General features: G+C 38.3%; 1 long non-coding RNA gene across 2 annotated transcripts; it reads left to right on the top strand.

Moving 5' to 3' along the window:
* Positions 1–317: 317 nt before the first annotated feature.
* On the top strand, positions 318–4,288 carry LOC125521291 (uncharacterized). 2 transcript variants are annotated; one of them, XR_015611550.1, is made up of 3 exons: positions 318–730; positions 1,414–1,472; positions 1,549–4,288. It is a non-coding gene; the product is annotated as an uncharacterized LOC125521291 (long non-coding RNA). The 2 variants fall into 2 exon arrangements; XR_015611551.1 differs by having other exon boundaries at positions 1,414–1,979; positions 2,669–4,285.
* Positions 4,289–10,309: the final 6,021 nt, after the last annotated feature.

Consider the following 10,309-nt stretch of genomic DNA (forward strand, 5'->3'; position numbering starts at 1 on the left):
GCTATACATTATATGATCTCAGTAGCTTGATTTGAACCCCGTTGCAACGCACGGGCCTTTTTGCTAGTTTATTTTTTTTATAATAAAGCACGGATTGACTCCGTGGGTTCACCGTCACAATACGCTTTCGCCGAGTTGTAATATGTTTTTAGGATTCGTATAGAAAAAATCGTAATATAAATGAGGTGGTACTAATAACATGATGGTAGCACGTTTTCACCGTCGCGTCCTTTTTACACAAAGGTCCCTGTACTATTTAGTAATTCAGCCCGCAGTCCTCATATTAACTGAAGCGGTACGAGTGATAGAATAGAAAAACAAACCCAGCCTTCCTCTCGATCTCATCTGGACATCCAGCCCCGCCCCGCCCCTCACAGCCGGCCGCCGCCGCCTCCTACCCTGCCGCCGCGCCTACCCCTACACCAAGTGCCAACACACCCGCGCCCATCCACTACCGGGGACCCGCGGCCTTCTACCGCCGGCGGCACTCGACGTCGCGACCATTGGCGGCTCCCCGACCTTGCTACCATGGCGCCGCCGGGACTCCTCCCCGCTGCTTCCACCTCGACATTGGTTTCCCCAACCCCGCTGGCTTCGCCACCAGCCACTCCTTCTAGGCACACTCTATCTGCCGACGGACCCATCCGCCTGGTTCCAATGGTGAACATCGCCGCCACCCTATTGTGAGGCGAGGTGATGTTCTTCGAACTGCCGGCTTGATTCTGCCTAGGTAATTTCTTCTTTCTACTGTACCACTTCATAGAAAAATTTGACTGCCTAAAAATTCCCCAATTTGATACACTTTTTTTTTATCAGAGTGAGCTTTTCAACGGAAATTATACTTTGATCCTATCCAATCTTACTGTGACAGTAATATATTCCCCTTTCCTTTATATGAAAGGAAAATTGCGGCTCTTTATCATGTTGTCATTATATTGTAACCGTGTGCAAGTGTGTTCAGTTCAACTAGATGTAACTCATTGACATATGAGATTCCATTGGGCCTGATAATCTTGAATTTTGCTTCACAATTTAAAATGTAGTATTAGACCTAGAGTTTTTATGTATTACAGAACCTGTCCTGTAAATATGCCAGTTACAAATAAAGGTGATATTGATGTGGAAACGCAACACACATGTAGTAGATGAATTGTATGAAGTAAATCGCCTTGGAATGATGGTTGCTGAATGTTACAATTATAGTCATCTACCTGGACGACCTTTAAGCACCAATAGCTTAATCCTTTTAGGTTTTGTTCTTCTTTCTTCAGTACAAACATAATATTGTTTGGTGCTTCCCAATACTTGGATGTGAAAAATAAAGCAGTTTTACATTTTAAGAACTAATAGATTTTTAACAAGAAAATATGGTCCAAGTGGGACTACTACTTCTAAATATTTTGTCTTTCACAGAAGGGGATATCGTACTTCTCCTAATCAGGATTGTTGTGTAACTGAATGATGGTAGGATGGTAAGTAACTACATCCTTTTTTGGTATGGCAAAGAAAAAAAATACATCTTACCCATTAGATGAGTTGCATCTGCAGCTGAATAATAATGGAAGAAAAAGGAGTACATGCTTTACCTAATGTACCTACAGCAACAATGGGTTGCCCCACCAAACATCACTAGAGGACTAGGAAGGAAAACGGTGATTTCTCAATCAGGTTCTATTAGCCATTCTAGCATTAGCATCATGAAGATTCTGGAACAGTGCACGACATGCCCAATCCCAAGGTCTTCCCTTAGCTGGTGAAGCACATGAGCTGGTGTCAAGCAATATCCCCTGTATACTTTGTCCTTGTGTTCTTTCCAAGTATGAATCCATATCAGCTGCATCACGGAGCTCCATGCACAGTGGTACTACTTCCGAACGTGTAGAACATGCAATTGTATGTAAATCGCCTTGAAATGATGGTTGCTGAATACTGCATTATGCTTGATAGTCATCTACCTGGACGACTTCAAGCGCTAATAGGTAAATCCTTTTAGATTTTGTAGTTCTTTTCAGTACAGAGATAATTCTGTTTCTTGCTTCCCAATTTTTGGACGACAAAACAGAGAGGCTTTACATTATAAAAGTTACAGTAATAGATTATAAATAAGAAAATAAGGTCCAAGCCAGACTCCAACTTATAAAGGTTTTGTCTTTCACGTAAGGGGATATCATACTTCATCTAATCATGGTTGTCGTGTAACCTAATGATGGTTAGTTACTACATCCATAGAGAAAATGAACATGGAGATATTCTCATGTCATAGTTTCCAGCGATGAGAATGGGCTACCCGACATTGCTCGGCTGCTGAAACTGAGCAAACTTTGTGTAGTTATTCATGGTAGAAATTCCTACTTAAATTATCTATTTCGCCAAATTGAGAAACTGCATACATGCCTTCGTCAATGCGCAATCGAACAGCCGCCAGGTGGTGATGAGAGGACTACTAAAAGCAAGGGAAACACACTTAAGTTTGCTATCCACAGTTTCTTCAGAATCTAAATACCAGTGGCATCACAAGTGGGCTTCTCAATTAATCCAAAAGATCCATCAGGTTGCAAAGATAAAAACAATGAACAGAACATATCTGAAAGCGGCCCGAGCATCCTCTACTACTTTCTTTAGATGTTATTTATCTTGCTCTGTGTTGACATATTTTCTTCTTCCGTAGATGCAAAGCATCCAGGATGTGATCAATCATATGTTGGAGAATGGCATTGAGACCTTACTTCACTGGATAATGGCATTTATATGCGATTCCAGTCCTTTCACAGTGCAGGTGAACTGGAAATTCTATCAAAGACAACTGTCCTTTCTTCAGTGTACATGCATGATATGACATGATTAAACATACCATCTTTAACTTCATTTAGTTGTCTATATTATGCTCTATGTGCTATTACCAACAAAAATAGTGTTACCTCCGTACCAGGCCTTCCAAATATCTTATATTTTGGTACGGAGGTAGTACTTTTAGCCTGCAAAGCGAATCCTATGCCCATTGTGGCAATAATGTGTTTGCACCACTAAAGAGATAACTTATTTTTTCAATTGTAAGAAACACATCATTTAAGTGTGTGCCATGTTATCTTTGTTCATGTTGCTGGCTGTACATTTTCAGTATTCTCAGGATATATCTGATTATGATGATGTTCCGTACTGCTCTGGAGCCGACAACTTTTTGGACTGCTCGATGTTTATAACCAATGAGACTACTTTTTTGGTTGTTGGCTGGAGCTATCACTATGACTGAAATTTTCTTTTCACCCAAGTAAATTTATATGGTCATCAAAAACCAATGACAGGTCAACACTTGTCAGCAGTTTGCAATTTGTATTACAGTATGCCTAAGCCAATGTTCAGACAATGTTCTTTTAGTTAGGAAATGCAGAAAACGTGATCATGATTTATGTAGATTGGACAGTCCCTTCAAACTGCAGTCTTTGATCTAGAGTGGACAATCTAACTATATGTTTCCTTTTAGAAAATGACTATATGTTCCATGAATTCACTGCTTATTTTGGCTAGATCAGATTAAACTAGGTCTTGATTTCAAGGTTCAGTTAAGGCAGTTGGTGCAGGTTTGTTTGCTGTAATACTAACTGTGCTATTTAGACAGAGACATTTGCTCTTTCTCATTCCTCGACATTTTCCTTTGCTACCAAGATTTTTCATTCTAGGTTGTGGAAAACGCATGTAGCGTTCCTTCTACAAGTCGTCATGAGCTGGGACATAGAAGAAGAGAGCCGACGAGAAGTCGCAAAGCGGTTCGCTCCGGTATCGCTGCCAATGGCGCTGCACAAAGTGCAGATTGCAGGCTAGATGCGTACAAGTCCGTCCCTACTTCCATGACGTGGAAGCAAAGGAAATTGAGTCAATTAGATAGTATATTTGGTTATGAAAGTTATCTTTTGTGTATACAGTTTTGCCATTATTTTGTAAAAGCTTTGAGTTCTTGATAATGTAATTTTCTTACTAATCACACTTTTAATTGATTTGTGCCGAGGCTAATAGCCAAGTTATGCACAAACTGTTCATGTTTCCTTGATGACTGCTATTGTCAGAAGATTTTTTTCAGCATTTAAGTAATACCGATCCCACTTTCAGTTATGTGTGCAAAGGCCAGTAGCAAAATAATGACTGCTCCTTGTTGGTCGGATATTTCCTACTTCCAGGATATCTCATTATGCTTTCCGCAGCATGCTGATTTGTGAATGAGAACCTACATGATCACCCACCCTGATTTGTGAATTCGTAGTCACATCAAGACACTCAGGTATGCAATATGGTTTTGCTCTTTTGTGTGATTGTGAGCATTCCCCACTGTTTTTTACGATCAGAGAAAAACAAAAGAAGATTTCACTCTACAATGGAGGTCTTTCTCCTAGACATATGTAATTTCACCTCTCTGATTGCCATCTATCTTTGATGGCGATGATGCTCTACCTTAACGCGGTCCAAGTCTATCTCCGCCAGGTACGGTGCCATGAGGAAACACCCAAGGTACATGTGTGTGTGGGCGCTAATATAGATTAACTACAAATATGTACATCGATCCCATCACTGATGGCCTTGTAAATCAGCAGCAGCCAACAGTACACGAATTCTCTTATAAATACTAAAAAACATCCTACTTATTTTAACTCAAAATTAAGCTACTATTGTTCTAAAAATAATAAAATCATTTGACTTCGAAAACAATATTCTTTTTTGTATTTAAGGTGACTTGCATATACTTAATGCTTTAGTCTAATCTTTCAAAGTGGAAGTTTAAAATACTTATTTTAGATTTTATATGGTGGAGAAATTATTTGATTAGAAATAATTATGGATTTTTAAATAACTTCAACATTAAATGTTGTTGAACATGCCATAAGTTGGTGATGCTTGAACCACATACCTATTTTCTTAAATATTCCAAAACAGAGAAAAAATGCTATTAGAACTGTTTTGGAGTCGGTTTACTTACCGTACCACATATCTATTCCTTTTCGGAGTCTGAAACGTTCTGGAAAGTGTCCCTTATGTACTCCTCCGGGGTTACGGTGTCAATAACATTGGTTTCAACATTTATGGGATTACCTGAGATATAATGTTTGATTCTTTGACCGTTCACCACCCTCGGATTTGTGCCTTCGAAGTTGTTGATTTTTATGACACCGGAACGATAGACCTCCTCGATGAAGTAAGGACCTTCCCATTTAGAGAGGAGTTTTCCTGCAAAAAATCTTAAACGAGAGTTGTATAATAGAACATAATCCCCTACATTGAACTCACGCTTTTGTATCCTTTTGTCATGCCGTCTTTTAACTTTTTCTTTAAATAGTTTGGCATTCTCATAGGCCCGGGTTCTCCACTCATCAAGTGAGCTAATGTCAAATAGTCTCTTCTCATCGGCAAGTTTGAAATCATAATTGAGCTCTTTAATGGCCCAATATGCCTTATGTTCTAGTTCAAGAGGAAAGTGACATGCTTTTCCATAAACCATTTTATACGGAGACATACCCCTAGGATTTTTATATGCAATTCTATAGGCCCATAATGCATCATCAAGTTTCTTGGACCAATTTTTTCTAGATCTATTAGCAATCTTTTGCAAAATTAATTTAAGCTCTCTATTACTCAGTTCTACTTGACCACTAGAATATGGGTGGTAAGGAGATGCAATTCTATGATTAACATCATACTTAGCAAGCATTTTACGAAAAGCACCATGAATAAAATGTGAACCACCATCAGTCATTAAGTATCTAGGGACTCCAAACCTCGGAAAAATAACTTCTTTAAGCATCTTAATAGAGGTGTTATGATCAGCACTACTAGTTGGAATAGCTTCTACCCACTTAGTAACGTAATCAATAACAACTAAAATATGTGTATACCCATTAGAGGAAGGAAACGGTCCCATATAATCAAAGCCCCAAACATTAAATGGTTCAATAACAAGTGAATAGTTCATAGGCATTTCTTGACGTCTACTAATATTACCAATTATTTGACATTCATCACAAGACAAGACAAACTTACGGGCATCTTTGAAAAGAGTAGGCCAATAAAAACTAGATTGCAATACCTTATGTGCAGTTCTATCTCCAGCGTGGTGTCCTCCATAAGCCTCGGAGTGACACTTGCGTAGGATCTGTTCCTGTTCATGCTCAGGTACACAACGTCTAATAACACCATCCTACTCTTTATAAAGGTGTGGGTCATCCCAGAAGTAATGTCTTAAATCATAGAAGAACTTTTTCTTTTGCTGGTATGTGAAACTAGGTGGTATAAATTTAGCAACAATGTAATTAGCATAATTAGCATACCATGGAGCAGTACGAGAAGCATTTATGATAGCTAATTGTTCATCAGGAAAACTATCATCAATAGGGAGTGGGTCATCAAGAACATTTTCTAACCTAGATAAGTTGTCTACAACGGGGTTCTCAGCTCCCTTTCTATCAATAATATGCAAATCAAATTCTTGTAGCAAGAGAACCCATCTAATAAGTCTAGGTTTAGCATCTTTCTTTTCCATAAGATATTTAATAGCAGCATGATCAGTGTGAACAATTACTTTAGAATCAACAATATAAGGTCTGAACTTATCACAAGCAAATACAACTGCTAAATATTCTTTTTCAGTAGTAGCATAATTTCTCTGGGCACTGTCTAGAGTTTTACTAGCATATTGGATAACATTTAATTTCTTGTCAACTCTTTGTCCTAGAACAACACCTACAACATAACCACTAGCATCACACCTAATTTCAAAGGGTAAATTCCAATCAGGTGGCTGAACAATAGGTGCAGAAATCAAGGCTTTCTTAAGTATTTCAAATGCTTCTACACAATCATCATCAAAGACAAAAGGAACATCCTTTTGTAAGAGATTAGTCAGAGTCCTAGAAATTTTTGAGAAGTCTTTAATGAACCTCCTATAAAAACCGGCATGACCGAGGAAACTTCTTATACCTTTAATGTCCTTAGGACACGACATCTTTTCAATAGCATCAACTTTAGCTTTATCAACTTCAATACCTCTTTCAGAAACTTTATGCCCCAAGACAATACCTTCATTAACCATAAAGTGGCACTTCTCCCAATTCAAGATAAGATTAGTTTCTTCACATCTCTGCAAAACTCGATCAAGGTTGCTTAAGCAATCATCAATAGAAGTTCCATACACGGAGAAATCATCCATGAAAACCTCAACAATCTTTTCACAAAAGTCAGAGAATATAGCAGTCATACATCTTTGAAAGGTAGCAGGTGCATTACATAAACCAAAAGGCGTACGTCTATAAGAAAAGGTACCGAAAGGGCAAGTAAAAGTGGTCTCTTCCTGATCCTCTTTCGACACAAGAATTTGAGAGAAACTAGAATAACCGTCTAGAAAGCAAAAATGTGTATGTTTGGATAATCTCTCTAGCATTTGATCAATAAAAGGTAAAGGGTAATGTTCCTTTCTTGTAGCTTTATTTAATTTGTGGAAATCAATTACCATTCTATAACCTGTAACAATTCTTTGTAGGATCAATTCATCTTTATCACTAGGAACAACAGTAATGCATCCCTTCTTAGGGACACAATGGAAAGGACTTACCCACTCACTATCAACAATAGGATAAATTATACCTGCCTCCAGAAGCTTCAGTATTTCATTTCTTACCACTTCTTTCATCTTAGGATTTAACCGTCGTTGGTGATCAACAACCGAGTTAGCGTATTTCTCCAATTTTATTTTGTGTTGGCATAGAGTGGGACTAATGCCCTTAAGATCATCAAGAGTATATACAATAGGAGCACCATGCTTCTTTAGAGTTTCCAATAATCTCTCTTCTTCCTGCTCTGAAAGGTTAGCAGTAATAATAATAGGATATATCTTATTTTCATCAAGATAAGCATATTTAAGAGTATCAGGTAATGGTTTAAGCTCAAACACGGGATCACCCTTGGGTGGAGGAGGATCCCCTAGAATTTCAAGAGGCAAGTTGTGTTTCAAAATAGGCCCCTGTTTAAAGAATACTTCATCTATTTCTCTTCTTTCATTCATAAACATATCATTTTCATGGTCTAGCAAATATTGTTCTAAAGGATCATTAGGAGGCACGACAATAGAAGCAAGTCCAATAATTTCATATTTAATAGGCAATTCTTTGTCATGGGGTTGTCTATGAAATTTAGCAAAATTAAAATCATGAGACATATCCCCTAAACCAACAGAAACAATATCCTTTTTCCAGTCTATGTTAGTATTAACAGTATTCAAGAAGGGTCTACCAAATATAATGGGACAAAAGTCATCTTGTGGGGAACCAAGAACAAGAAAATCAGTAGGATATTTAAATTTCCCACACACGACTTCAACATCTCTGACAATCCCAATTGGTGAAATAGTATCTCTATTGGCAAGCTTAATAGTAACATCAATATCTTCTATCTCAGCAGGTGCAATATCATGCATAATTTCTTTATATAAGGAATGAGGTATTGCACTCGCACTAGCACCCATATCACATAAGCCATGATAGCAATGATATCCTATTTTAACAGAAACAACAGGCATGCCTACAACAGGTCTATGCTTATCTTTAGTATCGGGTCTAGCAATTCTAGCAGCTTCATCACAAAAGTAAATAACATTCCCATCAATATTATCGACCAAGAGATCCTTAACCATAGCAATACTAGGTTCAACTTTAATTTTCTCAGAGGGTCTAGGTGTTCTAGCATTACTCTTATGAACCACAGTTGAAGCTTTAGCATGATCCTTTATTCTAACAGGGAAAGGTGGTTTCTTAATATAAGCGGTAGGAACAATAGGATCAACATTATAAGTGATAGTTTTTTCTTCAACTTTAATAGGTTCAACTACTTTTTCTTTGATGGGAGGATGATATTTAAACCACTTCTCCTTAGGGAGAGCAACATGAGTAGCAAATGATTCACCAAAAGAAGCTACTATCTCAGAGTCAAGTCCATATTTAGTGCTAAATTCATGAAAAGCATCGGTATCCATAAAAGATTTAACACAATCAAACTTAGGTGTTATACCTAACTCCTTACCTTCATCGAGTTCCCAATCTTTAGAGTTGCGTTTAATTCTTTCCAATAAATCCCATATGAATTCAATAGTCTTCATCATAAAAGAACCAGTACAAGAAGTATCGAGCGTGGAGCGATTATTGAGAGAAAGCCGAGCATAAATTTTTTGAATAATAATTTATCTTGAAAGCTCATGATTGGGGCATGAATATAACATTGACTTAAGCCTCCCCGAGCTTGAGCGACACTTTCTCCTTCGTGAGGCCAAAATTTATATATATAATTACGATCATGATGAACCAGATGCATAGGATAAAACTTCTGATGAAATTCCAATTTCAATCGGTTGTAGTTCCATGATCCAATATCATCACATAGCCTAAATCATGTCAATTCCTTTCCCTTCAAAGATAAAGGGAATGCCATCTTCTTGATAACATCCACGGGCATACTTGCAAGCTTAAATAATCCACAAACTTCGTCCACATAGATTAGGTGCATATCGAGATGTAATGTTCCATCTCCTGTAAAAGGATTAGCTAGCAGTTTGTCTATCATACTCGAAGGAATTTCAAAATAAACATTTTCAGTAGGTTCAGTAGGTTGAGGAGCAACTCTTTTCTCTATTGGTCGGGGTGAAGATACCCGGAACAAGCCCCTCAAAGGATTATTTTCCATAGTAACAAGTGACAGTAAATTTCAGCACACTATATAAATTTTTCCTTACCAAATTCCACTTACCAAAGGCGCTTCACTCCCCGGCAATGGTGCCAGAAAAGAGTCTTGATGACCCAGGAGTATAGGGGATCTATCGTAGTCCTTTCGATAAGTAAGAGCGTCGAACCCAACAAGGAGCAAAAGGACATGACAAGCGGTTTTCAGTAAGGTATTCTCTGCAAGTACTGAAATTATCGGTAACAGATAGTTTTGTGACAAGGTAATCCATAACGGGTAACAAGTAACAAAAGTAAACAAGGTGCAGCAAGGTGGCCCAATCCTTTTTGTAGCAAAGGACAAGCCTGGACAAACTCTTATATAAAGGAAAGCGCTCCCGAGGACACATGAGAATTATCGTCAAGCACTGGTACAGCGACATCCTAAACAAACAGTTTAAAACCCTTTCCACGACGGCATTTGGAACCATCGCCAAGTGAGTGTGGGCGATAGGGGGGTCCTTCCCAGAAATCGTCGGGGATATGCCCTTGTGGGACCCAGGCTGGGGCTGTGTGCGGTCGGGCGAGGCATGGAAACCCAATCATTTCCGTAGGTATGTACA

The sequence above is a fragment of the Triticum urartu genome, chromosome 7A (genome assembly GCF_056163025.1).
Source record: "Triticum urartu cultivar PI428250 chromosome 7A, HENAU_Tu73, whole genome shotgun sequence".
NCBI classification, from domain to species: Eukaryota; Viridiplantae; Streptophyta; class Magnoliopsida; order Poales; family Poaceae; genus Triticum; species Triticum urartu.